Here is a 19,738-nt window from a genome sequence, read left to right on the forward strand (position 1 = left end):
TGCGGATCCATCTATCCATGCCCTTTTTGATGTATATTGGGCTGCTTCCAGTCTGGCTGTTCCAAACCAAGCTTCTGTTAAGATTCTGGAACATGTTTCCTAGGAACACAAGGACCATTTGGTGAAAGATGATAATGAGACCATGGCTGGAAAAGATTTTCTCAATTTTTCTGACTCCTTGAGCAAGTGTGCTCTGGCAGCACTTGGACTCATTATGGGATGCAGAGAGAGAAGGAAGGGTAGCAGCAGGTGCTAGAGAAGAGACATTGCAAGATGGGGAGTTCTAATCAAAGTAAGTTGAACATTAAAAAAAGACATACCTCAGACTGAGGAAACTGAATAAACTGAGTTTCTCAAATAATCTATTTTTTTCCCCCATCATGCTGGAGTGTGAATAAGAAAAGGCCCCAGTAACAGTACCAAGAATAGTCACTGGCTCTGGTTACCTCAGTGAAATTTCTGGAACTCTGGCTTGAAGTTCTCTCCTTGGCCACACTAAGATGGTCCTATGTGAGCCTGCCCTAGCCCCCCTCCTCAGTTCCTGTTCAGATGTGACTGTCCTTCATCCATTCATCTCATGCATAGCTTGCTCCTCTCGGCTCAGTTCCCCATCTCTCCAGAGTCAGAGCCTTGTATCCATCAGGGGCCCCGCATTCTTCCTCCTTAGGTCAGTTACTCACTGTTACAGGGTGGCACACTCACTGTGCTGTGCTCCTAGTTACCCCTCTGCTCTCATCCAGCATTCATTCATTTGTTGAACAAATGCTTATTGGCCAGGTGCGGTGGCTCATGCCTGTAATCCCAGCACTTTGTGTGAGACAGGAGGATGGCGCGGGGCCAGGAGTCCGAGACCAGCCTGAGCAACATATTGAGAACTCCGTCTTTACCAAAAAGAAAAAAAAAGTGCCTATTGACAGATACTTGGTGCCAGGATGGGCGCCTTTCTTTCATGTCAGAGCCACTGCCTAAGAGCTTAATGAAGCCACTGCCTAAGAACCTCCAACCCTGGGCTGCCATGATCTCTCTCATGGTACAATGGGTTCTTAGGCAAACATTTCTTCTACCAGGCTTCCTATCCATGCCCTCACCCCATTCTGGGCCTTGCTCTGCAACCAGCACAGTACAATGCAGTTCAGAGGCACTCGACCCACCCTATGTATGCTGAAGTGCTCACAGGCCTTCCTGTGGGGGTTGTAGGTAGTCCAGGAGTAGCAGAGCCTCCTGTATTTGCCCTTTATCATCCGGTAGAAGAGAGAATCTCTTCTTGTAGCTCTAGAAAAAGAAAGGAGCATTCTCACCTTTCCTTCATCCCCATGCAGGGTGGGGGATGGAGAGAAGTGGGGAGGGGACAGCAAGCCTGTTTGCTGAGTCCCTCTCCTGGGGATACTAATTCATCTTCTCTTTTCCTTCTTTTGGGACAAGCAGATAGCCCGTGGATTGTGCTTTTTCATTTATGATAGGCTATTCAGCAGAAGAAAGAACAACAAAGGCAACAGCCCTTCAGTTCTCTTTGGGCTGCACATGAAATCAAACCTGGAACAGCCGTCCCCTGTGTTCTTCTGTCTGCTGCCCTGCCTGTTGCCTTTCTCTGCTCTAATTAATTCTGTTTATTCTCACATCCCCACTCCTGGGCTCCTCTATATAGCTGTGTAGGTCGTGCACTGTATAACCTCTCCCATCCCCAATCCCCTCTGTGTTTTGCCTGCCATGCCTCCCCAGTCCCTTTAACCCCATAGAGCCCTTCTTACTTCATTTCCTGCAAGTTCCTCTTCCCTAACTGCCTCAAGAGAGAAGAAGCCTGACCTCTATAGGGCCTGACCCACATTTATCACCCTTGGCAGGGTAGGGCAGGGCCAAGGCCAGGTGTCTACTGCTCAAGAGATTCAAGGGGCCTCCTTTCCCAGGGAGCTGCCCCAAACAGCTCACAAAGCCCAGAATCTTTTTCTCATCACAGTTTTGCCTTGCCAGAAGTAAATTGTTCTCTAGGTTCACCAAAAGGCCAAAGAAGCTGTTTCATAAATAAGCTTAGCATCTACTTTTGCGTATTCCCTTTAACCTGGCGGGCTGCTCCTGCCCGAGCACCAAATTTGTGGAGCTACATAAATACATCCTTACAGCACCCTGCACAGTTCATAGCCTCAAGCATGTTTAAAAAAAATAAAAAAGGTGACCTTGTTTTCTCTCCATAACAATCCCATGATAGAGATATTGACCAGTTTTATGGAAAATAAAACTGAGGCTTGGATCACATCCCTGTGGCAGAGTCAGATTTGAACTGAAGTCTGCTAGTCCCAAAGAGATCCGAGGTCTGCCTGTGTTCTTAGTCACCCTAGATCTTTGCTCCCTTGAGCTGTCCCACGCCCGCCTCCCACCTTCCCTGTTCCTCTCAGCGCCTGTGCTCATGACCCATGGCCTTTCACCCTCCCATCAGACCTATGTGTCCAATTCCAATGCCTGCCTTCCCTCCTTGGTCCCATCTCACATTTGTCCTCCTGGGGTGCTTTCAGCCACTCTCCACATAATACTGTTGTCTGAGCCAGCCTAGTCTGGGGATCTAGCACTTAGGAATATGCCCACAGGACTGGCATTCCAGCTGGGTGTGTCCCATCCAAATACACAAGATTTTTCTTTTCCCTCCAGTCCCTGACAGTGCCCGTCATCCAGTTCTACAGTATAAACTGGCCATAGGCCCACAATGACACCTCTACTTGAGCACTGCCTTAACAAAACAACAATAACAACAGCATCAACATCATCATCATCATACACAACAACACAAGTCTGAATGGCTACCTGCCTCCTCTCCATCCCAAGTGTCATCTCTCCTCCCTCTCTTCCCCCAGCCCTCAGGGACCAAGATGGGGAAATTGTCCTGTAATCGCATTTTACATGCACATGCACAGGATCGAGGCATTTCTCTCATCTGGTTATCTTTGGAAACACTGGAAGGGAAGGGGATATTAAAGAAATCCTCCTCTGCTTCCATCTTGAAAAAAAAGCAGCACATTTTGATTCACTACCTTATCTTTAAAGAAACCCGACATGGAAAAGGCAAGGAGATAAGATCTATGACTTCATCAGCTTGTTCTCTGAAGTTGTTTCAAGCTTCACCATCCCCCGACAGGCCCCTTCATTTCCTGTTTTCAATATCTAATGGCAAAGAATACACAGCCGCTCAGAGCTAAGTGACCCTGGGGGTCAGCACAGGAAGCTGGCCAGGGAGGAAGCTTTTAAGATCCAAACTGGAATCTGGCCACAAGTCAGGAGCACATCTTCTTAATTCGAATTTTATTTTTACCTTCACTTTGTGGTCAGCAGCTCTCAGAACAGCTGCTGGTTTGAAATACCTTAAATGAAATTTGAAAACTCATAAGGTTTAAAATTAAAAGAAAAAAATACTTTAGGATCTTATAACAGGAATTCTTGACAATCTCTTTCTTTCAAGATGCTCCAAATGCCTCCCAGACGTGATTGCGTCAGCTCTTGCTGCCTCCCACGGTGGAGGCCAAGGAACCAGTACCATCTGAATCATTTTATGGAGGGGAAAACACAGACACCCACTTGTTCCTGCTTACCCAGCAAGTCGGCACAACATTATGACAGGTGTTTTCCAGGGCCCAACCAGCCTAGAGTAGGGAGTGTGTGTGTGCATAATATGGGTCACAATCACAATGTCAAGAGCAAAGAAAACTAACTATCTTGGCTCTGGCCACTTGCCATAGAGGTGGACTCCCTGGCAATGGCCGTTTCTATTCCATCTCTTCTGTCACCAGCGGGGTCCTTGGGTGGGCTCTTGTTGGTTGACATGGAAATACTGCCAGCTACTCTCTTGACAGTCAGGGAATAGCATTCCTTGCAGGGGGCGTCACACAGAAACATCCCCACCTGCCCGGATCATCCACTATCTGAGGGGCTGAGCACATGGTGCTTCTATGGCAAACTGAACTGCATGGAGCACTAAGCTTTGTCTCTCTTAGATAGGTTTCCTTTTCCTGGTTCCTGTCCCTAATACTTCCCAAAGGCCAGAGGCCTGACCACACAGGTGTAGACCTTGGATCAGGGAGCAGATCTGTCACTTGGAACTGAGGGGTGGCCCACTATGATGTGGGTCTGGAGCATAAGCTCGGGGCCTTCTCCCTGCAGGGCTGATCTGGGGCAGTGTTGCGTATTCTGGAGGTTGTAGTAGATGGTGTCAGAATCCAGCCCATATCTCCTTGCCGTTAATATTTTAAAGAATACCACCCAACTTCCAGCCACCAATTCCTTTATTCCCTTGCTTCAGGGCTTTCTTAGGACAAGAAGCATACTTTACCTCTTGCTGCTTACAGCCAGAAGTACCAAGGATTAACATCCCTCCTAATTCTGCAGAGCAACCCTCAGCCATTGACAGAGAGGACTGGGTATATAAATACCCCAGCTTCATCACCCTGAGGTGGGCTAACTCTGAGGCACACGTTCTGTGCTGACTTTCAGTGGTTTCTAACAGGATTAAGTCCCAGTTGCCCACAGTGGCAACTGACTTGGTGATGCCTTCTTTTATTTCCCTACTCGCTTTACTAGTGTCTTTTTGGATTAGTTTCAAAATAAACTATTTTCACTTGGGTTCTTATCTCATTCTGCTTCTGGAGAACCCAACTGAGTCATGGGAAGAACTCTTCTGCCACCCCAGCCACTGATGGGGCTGTCACTTCCAAGCCTGAAGCAAAGATTTCTGGAAACTTTCCCATGTCTGGGGGCTAAGTCTGGGAGCTTCTCTGACCTCTTCCTAGGCCTTTTAAAATCTCCTTTTCCGTGATTCCATGATTCTCAAAGTCTTGCTCCCAACATTATCCTTAGCTATAAGATATCATCAAGGTCTAGTACAATGTTCTCATTTTTACATTTTATAGAACACAAAACTGAGGCTCAGAGGTGTAAGAAATTTGCCCAAATTTACTTACTTTGTAAATGTCAGGCAAAGAAGAGACCAAAACCCAAGCATCTAGATTTATGGTCCACAGTACTTGTCAAGTAAAGCTATTTATGTGTAAACTTGGCTCATGAGTTTTTGTTCTGAATCCTTCTTCTTTGTCATTACAGCAAAGATTTGGGTCCTGAAAGTAGCATACTCAATGGGGACTGTGAGCATGCATCACTTAATCAGTACATGGGCACTGCACTCCCTCCTGGCCAGATTGTATGTAGGTCAGCACCTCCAGTGGCTGAACCTCCAGAAGGGCAATCACAAAGGTCTGAGAATCTGTCTCCCTTAAGGCAGCGAGAAGTGGTCACAGACACGGCTTGGCTGCTAGCATGGCAGAAGGTCTAGCGGGGGCAGCTGGGACTCCACCAGCCCAGGGACAAGGTCTTTGCATTTACTCTTTTTTTGGCCTAGAATGCTGTTCCTAGATGGCCACATGGATTAGTCCCTCACTTGCTTCCAGAATTTGCTCAAATGCCATCCTCAGAGAGAACTTTCCTGACCACTGTCTAAAATAGAGCCTTTTGTCCCACAATGTTTTAAACCCACTTCATTTTCTCTCTTAGCATTTATCACCCACTACGTGATATTGTGTGTTATCTTTGTTTTTTTCTGCCCCCGTACCTTGACCCCAGCCATGAGCATGTGCGTTCCACAAGGACAGATATTTGTTTTTATTGTTTTTTCTTCTGCTTTATTCTCATCACCTAGAACAATGTTAGTGCATCCTAGAAGCTCGAGAAATACATGTTGAATGAATTAAACACTAAAAGCAAGCTATGGCTCAGATAGGACAGGTTTGTTACCTGGGCCCAGGTAGCACATTCAGCTAAGTGGAGCAGAGGCATTATGGGGCCCCAAGCCAGCTGGACTCCATGGCCTCTAGCCCATTTCTCTACCTTGTGCTGGGCTCATTAAGTTTCCAAAGAACATGGGACTCATAAAGCAGAAAACAAGAAGAAGAGAGATGGATTCTCAGTGGAGATAGGACATATTCTCCTCCCTCTCTCCTTCTCAACCTGCCTCCTCCCTCCTCTGCCTTATCCCAAGGAGCTCCTTAGGAAGAAACCTATCCCCAGTCTCTCCCAGAAACTGCTCTCTGAACACTCGGATGCACAATCAACCAATTGTTAAGTCCTCGACAATACTTCATCAGCAAGCACAGCACTATAATTAAAAGTAAATCCAGCTCAAGCTCTTTAAAATAGGATCTAATTTAATTGGTGCATTTAATCTATCACTGTCACTCCAAACCAACCAGGGGAGAATCTCATCGTAGTGGTAGGTGATGGGAAGACTTAAGCGGCCCCACTTCAGGGTCTCCTTGTTGCCCCAGGCCTTGTGAACAACTGGGAACGTAAGGCAGCAGCAAGCCTGGGAACGACATGGGTGCCAACTGAAACTTGGATGTGGCTGCCGTGGGGCTCTGCCTTGACATCCAGCCACACTCCCATGAAAGGCTTTCAACGGGGGGTCTGGGCAGGGGTCTCTCCCTCCTATCCACATATCCTCAAAAACGAATCTCAGGGCACCATGCAGAGAAACTTCAAGAGAACTAAGCTCATCTTCACAAGGCTGGCATTGGGGTGTAACCTTTCTACAGAGTCACCTTCTGTCTCTACTTTGAGTCACTATTAGTTTGAGACCCAACTCAGCAAAAAAAATTCTATCTTTTCAGAGTAAGATAACACAAAACACAGATCAGTTGGGAAGTCATAAAGTTTGGTGCTTCAGGATATTGGCCCAAAAATAATATAGAAATGAGTTATGATCCTGGGTAAGCTACTTACTAAATTATGACTTTTGGGATAATTTTAACCCCCCAACCTTCATTTCCTTGTTTGCAGACTGAGAATAAGAATACCTATTTTAAAGTTTTGTTGTGAGGTTCAAGTGCCACATATGGGGCCACCAGAAGCTGTTGGCACCCCTCCCACATCCCTGTGGTCCACTCAGGAGGTTAATTGCAGTCAGCTGTCATTCTGCTGGTGGCTTCCTGCATCTTTCTGCCTGAGCTTGTTCTTTGGCCCTGGAGGAAGCCTCCACCAATGAGAGATGGAAATTGGTGGATAAAAGTCCCAGCTTCCACTCCAAGGCATGTTCATGATCCATGCAGCCTCTGAGAGGCCTCCCATGGGCCTGAGCCCCAGTTGCCCACGCTGGTAATACACACATCTGCCCACTCTCCACTGGCTTTCCTCTCTCCCTTTCTCACTGCTTCACCTTCTCATGGTGCCTCCTGGACCACTTCCCAAATAAATGATTGCACTCAAATCCTCATCTTGGGGTCTGCTAAGAGGAAATCCAAGTCCAGACATTGGCATGATTCAAGTGCTTAATAAATAGACCATGTCACTATTGTAGTTTCTAGATACCCAAAATTCAATTGTGGGTCTCTCTGCCTACATTTTGTATTTTCTATGTAAAAAATTCCCTAAGGCCCTCCAGGAAGGACTCCTCTCCCTGTGGCTCCATGCCAGCCCTACGCTCTGCAGCCATAGGGAAGATTGCTGGGCCAATGCTCACAAACCTTGGGGCTGCCATCCCCAAGACTCCTTGGGCTCCATACAAAGATTGACCTTAGAGGAGTGAGTCACAACCACTCCATGTTAGTATTGGGAGGCTTTGTAGGTTGAATTATGACTCTCCAAAGAGATTTGTCTTAAACCACAATTCCTTAAAATGTGATCTTATTTGGCAACAGGGTCTTTGCAAATGAAAGTTAAGATGAAGTCATTAGTGTGGTCCCCTATTCAATATGACTGGTGTCCTTATTAAAAGTGGAGATTTGGACACAGAAAGACACAAACAAGGAGAACACCATGTGAAGATTGGGATCATGTGGCCAAAAGCCAAGGAACTACCAGAAGGTAAGGGAGAAGACCAGGAACAAATCCTTTCCTAGTGCCTTCAGAGGGAGTGTGACCTAGATGACACCTTGATTTTGGACCTCTAGCCTCCGAAATTGTGAGACAATAAATACCTGTGTTTAAGCCACCCAGCTTGTGGCACTTTGTTATGTCAGCCCTACCAGATTAATAAAGGGGAATTGTCTTTATGTACTGCCTATATGTGGCTGCAGGAACCATGTGTATGTATAACAATGGGGTTTTCATGAAGCTGGCTTTTTTTTCTGTGCAATTCTACAGATTCTTAGATAATATCAGTCCTTGACACTGGCAGCCCAAGCTAAGCTTTTCTCCAGTGTCTTCCAGCACTCTATTTTCTTAGCCCTTTGTCTCCAGAGTTGTGTTGTCTCCCTTCCCCTCCTGTTGGCCTGTGGCTGCCAAAGTTCCAACATGGCTTCATGGAGACATATGTGGGCCCCCTCTCCACACAGCCCTTTTTTCTCAAAGATTCACTCAGGCTTTGTCCTTACTTGTCATCAATGCTCCATTTTACACTGAAGTTAAAGGCAGATGGGAAACAAAGTCTTGCCCCTCTCAGAAGTATGTACTCATTAGAAAAAGCTCAGCATCCAAGAAATGATCCTCTAGCAGTAGGAATTTCAGCCTGGTGTCTCCAGATCACTCACCACCTCCACTAGAGAATGCCGCAGGCTATTCAAACTCCATGGTCTCTAAAGTAACTTCACCTACTTCCACCTCTGGCCTGGCCAACTTCAGGGACCTCCTGGACTGGATATTCTGTTTGCCACTCTAGCCTCCGAAATTGTGAGACAATAAATACCTGTGTTTAAGCTACCCAGCTTGTGGCACTTTGTTATGTCAGCCCTACCAGATTAATAAAGGGGAATTGTCTTTATGTACTGCCTATGTGTGACCCAGCCTTTGTGCTTCTCCACTGTATTAGTCCATTCTCACATTGCTATAAAGAAATACCAGAGACTAGGTAATTTACAAAGAAAATAGGTTTAATTGGCTCACAGTTCTGCAGGCTGTGCAAGAAGCATAGCACTTCTGCTTCTGGGAAGGCCTCAGGAAGCTTCCAATAATGGCAGAAGGCAAAGCGGGGAGTGAGGCATCTCACACGGCAGGAACAGGAGTATGAGAGAGTGAGGGGGAAGTGCCATAGATTTTTTAACAACCAGATCCCATGAGAACTCATTATCATGAGAACAGCAACAAGGCGATGGTGCTAAACTGTTCTTAAGAAACCCACTTCCATGATCCAATTGCCTCTCACCAGGCCCTGCCTCCAACATTGGGAATTACAATTTGACATGAGATTTTGGCAGGGACTCAGATCGAAACTATATCATTCCACCCCAGCCCCTCCCAAATCTCATGTCCTTCTTCAATTGCAAAATACAACCATGCCTTCCCAATAATTCCCAAAGTCTTGTTCCAGCATGAACTCAAAAGTCCAACGTCTCATCTGAGGCAAGGCTAGAATGCCCTACATCTATGAGCCTATAAAATAAAGAAACAAATTAGTTACTTCCAAGATACAATGGGGTACAGGCATTGGGTAAATACCCCCATTCCAACAGGGAGAAATTGGCCAAAAGAAAAGGGCTATAGGCTCCATGCAAGTTCTAAACCCAGCAGGGCAGTCATTAAATCTTAAAGCCCTAAAATAATTTCCTTTGACTCAGTGTCCCATATCCAGGGTACATTGATGCAAGGGGTGGGCTCCCAATGCCTTGGGCAACTCTGCCCTTGTAGCTTTTCAGGGTTCAGCCCCCGTGGCCTCACTCATGGGCTGGTGGTGAGTGCCTGAAGCTTTTCCAGGCACAGGGTGCTGCAAGCTGCTGGTGGATCTACCATTCCAGGGTCTGGAAGATCATGACCTTTTTCTCATAGCTCCACTAGACAGTGCCCCAGTTGGGATTGTTTGTGTGGAATTCAACCCCACATTTCCCCTTCATACTGCCCTAGTAGAGGTTCTCGATGAGGACCCTGCCCCTGCAACAGGCTTCTGCCTGGACATCCAGGCTTTTCCTTACATCCTCTGAAATTGAGGCGGAGGCTCCCAAGCCTCAACTCTTACACTCTGTACATCTGCAGGTTTAATACCACTTGGAAGCTGCCAAGGCTTATGGTCTTTCTAAAGCAGTGGCCCAAGCTGTACCTTGGCCCTTTTGAGCCATGAGTGGAACTGGAGCAGTCCAGACGCAGGGAGCAGTGTCCCAAGGCTGCACAGGGCAGCAGGGCCCACAGAACCATTCAGTCCTCCTAGGCCTCCAGGCCTGTAATGGGAGGGGCTGCCAAGAAAGTCACCGAAATGCTTTTGAGGCCTTCTCCCCATTGTTTTGGGTCTTAACACTTGGCTCCTTTTTACTTATGCAAATTTCTGCAGCCTGCTTGAATTCCTCCCCTGAAAATGGGCTTTTCTCTTCTACCACATGGGCAGGCTGCATACTCTCCAAACTTTTATGCTCTGCTTCCCCTTTAAATGTAAGTTCCAACTTTAGGTTATTTCTTTGGTCACACACATGAGCATAGGTTGTTAGAAGAAGACGAATTTTGAATGCTTACTGCTTAAAAATTTCTTCTGCCAGATACCCTAAATCATTTTGGCACTAGGGACCAGTTTCATGGAAAGTAATTTTTCCATGGACAGGGTGGAGGGGGTTGGTTTCAGGAGGAAACTGTTTCACCTCAGATCATTGGGCATTAGTTAGAGTCTCATAAGGAGCATGCCATCTAGATCCCTTGCATGCACAGTCCACAATAGGGTTCACGCTCCTGTGAGACTCTAATGCTGTCACTGATCTGGCAGGAGGCAGAGCTCAGGTGGTAATGCTCACTCGCCTGCTGCTCACCTCTTGCTGTGCAGCCCAGTTCCTAACAGGTTATGCACTGGTACCAGTTGGTAGCCTGGAGGTTGAGGACCCCTGCTCTAAATAATCATTCTCAAGTTCAAAGTTCCACAGATCCGTAGAGCAGGGTCACAAGGCAGCCAATTTCTTTGCCAAGGCATAATAAAAGGGACCTCTGCTCCAGTTCCCAAGAAGTTCCTCATTTCTGTCTGAGACCTCCTCAGCCTGGCCTTCACTGTCTATATCACTATCAGCATTTTGCTCACAACCATTTAACTGGTTTCTAGGAAGTTCCAAACATTCCTTCATCTTCCTGTCTTTTTCTGAGCCTTCCAAAGTCTTCCAATGTCTGCCTGTTTTCCAGTTCCAAAGTCACTTCCACACTTTTAGGTATCTTTATACAGGTATCTTTTATACCTAAACGTGTGGAAGTTGTACCAATTTTCTGTATTATTCATTCTTGCATTGCTATAAATAAATACCTGAGACTGGGTAATATATTTTTTTAAAAAGAGGTGTAATTGGTTTATAGTTCTGCAGGCTATAGAAGAAGCATAGTGGCTTCTGCTTCTAGGGAAGCCTCAGGAAGCTTCCAATCATGGCAGAAGGAAAAGGGGGTGTGAGATATCTCATACGGCAGGAACAGGAGCAAGAGAGACATGGGGGAAGTGCTATATACTTTTAAATGGCCAGATCTCATGAGAATTCACTCACTGTTAGAAGGACAGTACCAAGGGAGATGGTGCTAAACCATGCATGAGAAACCCACCGCCAGGATCAAATTACCTCTCACCAGGCCCTACCTCCAATATTGGGATTACAATTTGACATGAGATTTGAACAGGGACACAGATCCAAACTATATCATCCACCCTGCTCTGAACCCCAGAAAGGCTGGCTTTTGTGGGGTACATCAACTGGGAAGCCCCACCATCTGGCTTATGGTTGGATTTTACCAAGGAGAGTTTCTGGCAGAAAGTAAGACGGTGGGCAAGCAGACAAGTGGGAGTATTTGTTCCCCTGGCTCCTCCACCCTCCCTGCCAGGTTGAAGTTGATTCTGGCTGCTTTCCTCTACCTAAGGCCCCAGCTCCTGTTGAGTGGCCCTCTCTTATAGCCATGGGACTCTCTGATGTCTGGGAACTCTTCCACTCCTTTTGAGAGTGCCATCTGTTTCCTGCCCAGAGCCTGGCTGGCAAAACTCCTAATCATGATCCTTGGGCTCAAATTTCACCTGTCACCATCCAACCCACCCTCAAAGCTGCTCTCTGAGAGAGCTTGCTAAAGCTCAGAACATGTCACTATTTAAACACCGATGGGCCCTCATTGCCTCATGGGGGCTGAAATGTAAATGCCTTCTTCAGGTAGATTCAAGTTCCTGCACAATCTGGCCCCTGTTTACATTCTGGCCAACCTCCTACTGCTCCCTATAATGGAGCCAATGCTTTGGCCAGGCAGCCTGCGCTTCACACTGCACATGCCTTGCACACTCAGGGCTCACTGCCTGTGCACCCTAAAGCTCATTGCTCCTCCTTCTGTGCCTGAAGAATGTGCATCCTTCAAGGATTGGCCGGCCCAACTATTGCGTCTTCTGGAAGATATTACTAATCTTTCACTTCTCCCAGCCCAGGGTGAATTACATGCCCCCATGCAGGTTGTATTGATCATCAAACCAAGACTTATCCCAGCATCTGGTGGTTAGATTGCTTGTTTGTCTTTACCATGAGCTAATGAGTTCTTTGAGGGCAGAGGTAACATATCTAATTCATCTCTCCATCTGTAGCAGACCCTGTTGATGTCTAATCCTCAGCCTGTATCACCTTGGCTGACCCAAGTTACCTGCAGCCACAGTGTATGGTTCAAAATACACTGATAACTTCCAACCTCAAGAGCATGCCTTTTTTTGCTTCTGTGTCTCAGGGTTTCCCCAGAACCTTGGGAGCATGCTCTGCTGCAGTAGGCATAACCCTGTAATGTAAGGAAATTAATACCTCTGGGGCCAAAGAAGTTAACACCCTAGGGATGATATTTGGTGGATTGATGCCCCAGGCTTTCGGTCCTCTTTTAAGAGTATTCCCAGGATGTTCTACAAGGTGCCTCAGAGAGTCCTCAGGGAGATGGCGCCTAAGTTGCCCAGTGGTAACCTGCTTATTAAAGTCAATAGCTTTTCTTCCTTCCCTGTCACACTTTTCTCATTCCCTTGCTTGTGCCTCTTAGGTATTCTCTTGAATAAACAATCTGTATCTTAGACCTTGTCTCAGGCTTACTTTTGGGGGAACCCAAACTAGGACAGCATCATCAACACCCACAAAGTGCCTGGCAGATAGTAGCAGCCTAATTAATCAAACAAGAATAAGTGATTAAGAACACAAAATCTGCTGACCCAATTTCGCTATATGGAGACCTCTATGGCATTCAGAAACTGTGTTGTTTTGAGCAGTCAGGTGTCCTCTTAGCCAGGAAGATGCCACCCACATTTTAGGGGGCAGCCTGAGCCTTTTCCCAAGCAAGATGCCTCCTGGGGAGACTAGTGCAGACAGGCAGTTCTGATTATGTATGCAAATGCAGGTCTGGCCCTGCAGCTTATTTGAGAGCCACACAGCTCAGCTAAGCCACCCTGGAGAAAGAATCTTACAAAGAATACTAAAGAGCATCCAAGTGTGAAGAATGGAACACACGTGAGTTTTCTTTTTTAAAAAATGGAAATCAAATTGTACTTTCATCTTGGCTTTCTTACAAGTCGGCAGTCCCCAAATAAGCCCTAAAAAGGCAGAAAAAAAGATTTTATCCAGCTTTCTGACCTGGATTTAGACCAGCCATTAACCTTATTAGAGCGAACCTCACGAAATATTATGTGTCTATTCCCAGAGATGAGCCCCAAGAGGATGAGGAAGGGACAGGCTGATGGGGGTCTGATTCTCATCTCCACCTTAACAGAATGCACATGAAGTCTAGGCATGGTGTAGCCAAAGAGACCCACTAAGACCACCAAAAGCTTGAAAATGAGGATGCAGGGGCAAAGGATGGCATTATAGGCGATAAGAATAGCATGCACAAAGTCATGCTACTGTGTGGGGTGTCGGGGATGGAGGGAAAAGAAATAAGAATGAGAAAGTAAGCATGAGCTTTATCACAAAAGGCCCTGTGCATCTTTCCTGGGAAATTCCATGAGGGATCCCTGTAAGTGGGTCCAGGAAGCCAGTTTTGAGACTACTGCAACAATCCACATGGGTGCTGAAACCAAAGAGGTTGCATATGAATGGAATAAGCAAAGATGGATTTGAGGGGTTTGAAGGATGTAGAATGAAAAGGACTGGGTTGGGGCAGTGTTAACCAGATGGAAAATGTGGTCCTTTAGTGAGTCAGTGTATCCAAGAGGGAGAAATGAAAGAGGCTGTTTTGATGGTGGTAGTGATAGTGTGGGCTGATGAGCTCATTTTGGATCTAATAGATTTGAAGCACAGGTGAGAACCTCCAGATGGATGTGTCCTGTGAGCAACTCAATGGAGAGTCTTAGAGGAGACATGAATTTTGCAATTATCAGCATGTAGATGGTAACTGAAGCCATGCAAGCAGATGAGTTTATCCAGGGAAAGTGAGCAGAAGGAGGAACAAAGAAGGTTGAAGACAAAATCCAGGAAAGATAAACATTAAAGGAGTGGAGCCAGAAAAGGAGATTGAGGAATAGTTGAAGAGTTCAGAGAACAGGAGATGGTTTAAGGGAAGTCAAGGGAGTAGGGAGATTCTGTAAACTGGCCAACAGTGTCAAATGCTACACAGACGCCTAGAAAAGTGAAGACTGAAAACTATTCTCTGTATCCTATTACTGTCTCAGTGAGTTCTTGACTTGGTGCTTGGCGTTCCATATGTACCTGTCAATTGCTGGGGGAGGAGGGTTTATTGACTTGTTTATGGGCTACCCAGGCCCTTTGTCTGCTCTCTTTTGAGTCATTTCACAGTTTATCAGCCCTTCAACCAAAGGCTGGACAAGGGAAATAAACTTTCCCCAGTCAATTTTATGACATAATCTATCAGTTCTTTGGAAAGATTTAGCAGAGGAATAATGTGAAATGATTAGTTGGTTTCCATTTGTTGTTGTTGGATTGTCTAGGAATTTCATTGTTCAAGGAAGGGCTGGTGGTCTTCTTTGGAGTCAGCCATCCTCTTTCACTACATACACAAAATAAATATCACATGGATTAAAGAGAGACATATAATTTTAAAAATATCTAGTAGAAAAACCAGAAGGAAATAGAAGTGTATATTTAGCAAACCTCTGGGGGAAGAACTTTCTATGTGTCAAAATGATAGAAGACACCAGAAAGGAAAGAGACTAACCAGTTTAACTTTATTGTTATTCTTAGTTAAAAATATTTGTTTATATATATAACATACATGCACACAACATTTATAAAATACTGCAGCAAATTTATTTTTATATAGAAATTGGAAAATGGAGAGAAAACAAAAGCATTCAGTTGTTAATATTTCAATGGGCAAAGAACATGAGTAGATAATTTGCCAAAGAGAAAATACAACTAGTTCACAAACATTTAGAAGAATGTCATGCCTCATTAGCAAGAAATAATTGCAAATTAAAATAATGAGGTGCCATTTTTTCCTATAAAATTGCCTAAAACCTTACCTAGTGCTGCTGAGGGCATGGCGAAATTATTGCTGACAATGATGTCAATTAATAAAACTATGTTGGGAAGGCATTTGGTAAACACAAATTAAGATCCATAAAAATGTTCATATGGCTAGACTTAGCAATTCCACTTCTATCCAAAGGAATCTATTCTAAAGACAAGATCATAAATTTGAAAAACACTGTATGCATGGGAATGTTATGACAGCAGCATCACAAATACCAAAATCTAAACTTTCAGCTACAAGGGACTGATAGAATAAATTGTGGTGCATTTACCAGATGAAACATTATGAATATATTTAAAACGATGGCTAGGACGACTGGATAGTACCATAGGTGAAGGAACGTTGTATAATGTTGACTGGGAAGGGGAAGAAAATTTGCTTAAAGCAGTATGTGATAATTACATAGATTCATACTCACAAACACACAAATTAAAACATGAAAAGAAGCAAGGCAAAAATACACCCAAACACTATGTCACAACGCTGCTTTTGAGTGAATTTTTTTTCTTTTCCATATTTTCCATATAGTGAAGTGATTACAAACGTGGATTCAGGGGTTCAGATACTCTTGGGTTCAAATCCAGTTTTATCACTTGCTGTGTTATATTGGGTAAATTACTTAATTGAAGTTTTAAGTTTCCTTTTCTGTAAATGGAGAATTATAACATCTGCCTCATAGGAGTGTTATGAGGATTAAACGGGAAAATGTAGGAAAAGTGCTTGTCCTTGTGACCAGAACATAATAAGCTATCAATAAATAAGAAGTTTTATTATTGTAGTTATTATTACTTAGGTAATGTAAAGAAACCTACAGTTTTAGAAACTTGCTGAACCCCATGGACTAGGAAGTATGCCCTAAATCTAAATAATACTGTCTTTTATTTCATGCCTTCCCTCTGTCACAGTCAACCACCAAGATAGAGTTTCAGAGTTAATTTTACGGGGGAAAATGTTTGCTTTGCTTAACTAATATGAACTTCTTCATTTTTCTGGTTTGTTTTTCTTTCGAGTTGTTTTTATATCAACACCACCCGGGCAGGATGCGCCAGGTGACAAGACTGTGGGAAATTTCACATAAAAATAACTTTCCCATTTCACACACTGAGATGCCAGGCCTCAGGGCACTAACAGGCTGGGTCACTCAACATGCCCAACATTTCTTATCATCTCAAGTCTGGGTGACTCCTTTTTTGTTCTCCGTACTCTCAAGCCTTTCTTTCTATTTTGGTGAGCATTAGCAACCACCAGGGATTTTGTGGGATGTCCTAGCAAGAAACCTTAGCAACACAGGGATCAGAGGACCCGGGTAAGACTGTGTGTGAGTATGTGGGTGTGTGTGTGTGTGTTGGGTGAGCTTCATGAGAAAGGCCAGTGCTATTGAATGTCCCCTCCAAACTCATGTTGAAATGTAATTGCTATTATAACAGTGTTGAGAGGTGGGCCCTTTAAGAGGTTATTAGGTCATGAGAGCTTTGCTCTCATGAATGGATTTATCCCATTATTGCAGGAGTGGGCTAGGCATTGTGGGAGTTTTGTCCCCTTTTTCTCTCTGTCTCATATGCTCATTTGCCCTTTTGCCATGTAATGATGAGGCATGAAGGCTTTCACCAGATGACTGTGCCATGCTCTTAGACTTCCCAGCCTCTAGAAACATGAGCCAAATAAAGTTATATTCTTTATTCTAAAGTTCTAAATTACCCAGCCTGTAGTATTCTGTTATAGCAGCAGAAAGGAAGACAACCAGGTAGGAAGTAGGTGAAGGCAGAATCCTGGTGCGTAGAAAAGGGCCAAAGCAAATAATGTTGTGTGTACACCCCTTTTCTGGCCATGATCTGTGTACATGTGAAAGCTGCCAGCTCAGAAATTTTCTTCCTTAACCACCATTTCCTATCCTATCACGCTCTCATTTCTTTGATCTAACCCTCCTGTGTCCACCAGGCCCCCAGGCTCTCCTCCTCTCCCATTCCTCAGTAAACACTCTCTTCTCTCTTTCCCAGACTGGCTTGGACATCCCCCACTGCCAGTCATTAGCATCATGACCTTATCAGCATCCTCAGTATCCTCCCCCCTTGGTCTTTCCACCAGAGTACCAAACCTTTGTTTTTCCCCTCCAATACCAGTCACCTTGTTGGAAAGAATCTTACAACTGTGTCTGAGAAGGAGATTGTAAACTGATCTTTTTCCACTTCAGCAGGACTACTGACAAGGAATGGTCATCTTTTACCCAGCCTAGGGAATCCCCACCAAGCCCTACTGTCCCCACTCACCATTTCCCATTAAGGTGGCTGCTCCTAACTTTTTCTTCTCTCCTCAAGCTCACAACCCAGTTACAGCTCCCTCATTCTTGTTAGGTGCCCTAATTTCCTAATTGGAAGACAAATCAAAGGCAACTTGAGGCATAAATTCTCCAGATTCCATCTCCCCTGCCTTCAAACTTTACTTTTTTCTGTTTTTCATTCTTTTCTGAAGAAAAGCATCCCTTTCCTTGCCAAGAATAACTCCTTTTCCTTGTTCAGAATGACACCTCCCTTGTCCTGATTCTTAGCTATGTGTAGCTAACATGCCATGAGCAATTCACTCTGTTCCAGCCACACTTTCAATATTTTATCTTCTACTGAGAACAACTCTAAAAGGTTTGCTCTATTATTTTCTTCATTTTAAAGGTGGGAAAACTGAGGTGCAAAGAGGAGAAGCAATTTACTCAAGGCCACCCAGTAGTGATTAGGAGAGTGAGGACTTGAACACAGACCATCTGGCTCCAGGGCCCATTGTCTTGGCAACTGCATGATGCTATCCCTCTTGGTTTTCTCAGGAAATTCGTTCCACCAATTATTTCTTTAATCTCTGCAATCTAGTCCTCTCTACACATTCAATTTATCTCTTTTCCTAAAATAAACGCTTCCTTCCTACACTTCCTCTTCAAGGTGCCCTGTGCCCTTGAAATACCAAATTACCTATGAAAATATGCAACATGCTCTCTCTACCTCCTTATTGCTATTTTACCCCGTGATCCTCTCTACCTAACTTTTTGTCCCACCACACCCCTGAAAACTGAAAGCCTTATTGAGACTATATTTTCCAAGATGGCCATAAAACGCTTTCCCTTACCATGTGATCATCTTATAATGTGACATTGCCAGTCCTTTCATCAAGACATGGGGTTTATGTTCCCCCCAACCCTGAATCTGAGCATGTCTATGACTGTAGTGGAAGTGACAGTGTGTGATTTCTTCAGCTTTCATCTGTTGAGATACTCACTCTTAGAATCCAGCCACCATGCTGTAAGGAAGCCTGCCCAGCAGCCACACAGAATGGGCACATGTTGGTGCTCTGGCTGATAGCTCAGCTAAGGTTCCAGCCAGCAGCCCGTATCTACTATCAGACATGTGTGTGAAGATGCTTCCAGATGATTCCAGCCCCCAGACTTTGAGTCTCCTTAGTGAGGCCCTGACATCGTGGGGTAAAGACAAGCTATCTCTGATGTGCCCTGTTTGAAACTGAGAGATAATAAAATGATTGCTATTGTTTTAAGGGACTAAGCTTTGGGCTAATTTATCATGCAGCAATAGAAACTGGAGCAGACTCCAACAATTACCAAGACTAATAGTATCTTTATAATACTCATCCCACCAGGCTTATCTTCAGTATTTGACTTAGGCCATTTCTTTCTCCTCAAATTCCTCTCCTCAATGACTAAAAGACACTAAAAAGACACAACTAAATGTAGAACATGATATCATGGATTGGATCCTGGAACATAAAAAAATGACACTAGTGGAAAAACTGGTGAACATGCATGAAATCAGTAGTTTAGCTAATAGTATTGTGCTTATGTTAATTTTCTGATTTTGATACGTGTACTATAGTTAGACAAGTCATTAAAATTATGGAAAACAGAGTGAAGGGTATATGAGAATGCTGCACTATTTTCACAATTTTTCAGTAAGTCTAAAATGATTTGAAAATATAAAGTTAAATAATAACAAGAACAGCACACAAGATAATGATAATATTTATGAAAAAAATCTCTTCTCACTTGGCATCTGGTTTCTCAGTTTCCTTGTTTCCCATTGGTAAGCATTCTTTTTTGCCACCCTAAGGTCTCATGCTACCCAACATTCTATTTTGCCCTTCTGGTCTCTCTATGCACCCCTTATGCCCCAGCCACACCTACCACCTGAAGGATACCTTTTCTGAATTCTGGACTGAATACCATCTGCCTCTAGTATTGCAGATTCACCTGTTGCTCAGGCAAAATCGAGATTATTGCTTCTCTCATCCTCTTCTTCTGGCTGCACCATCTGGTTCCTCTTGCTCCATCTTAGCAAGTAACCTCACTGTCAACTCTGTGGCCCCTGGTAGAAGCCTCACTTACACTAATGCAAATGACTCAACCACC

Source organism: Nomascus leucogenys, chromosome X, assembly GCF_006542625.1.
Source record: "Nomascus leucogenys isolate Asia chromosome X, Asia_NLE_v1, whole genome shotgun sequence".
Taxonomy (NCBI): Eukaryota; Metazoa; Chordata; class Mammalia; order Primates; family Hylobatidae; genus Nomascus; species Nomascus leucogenys.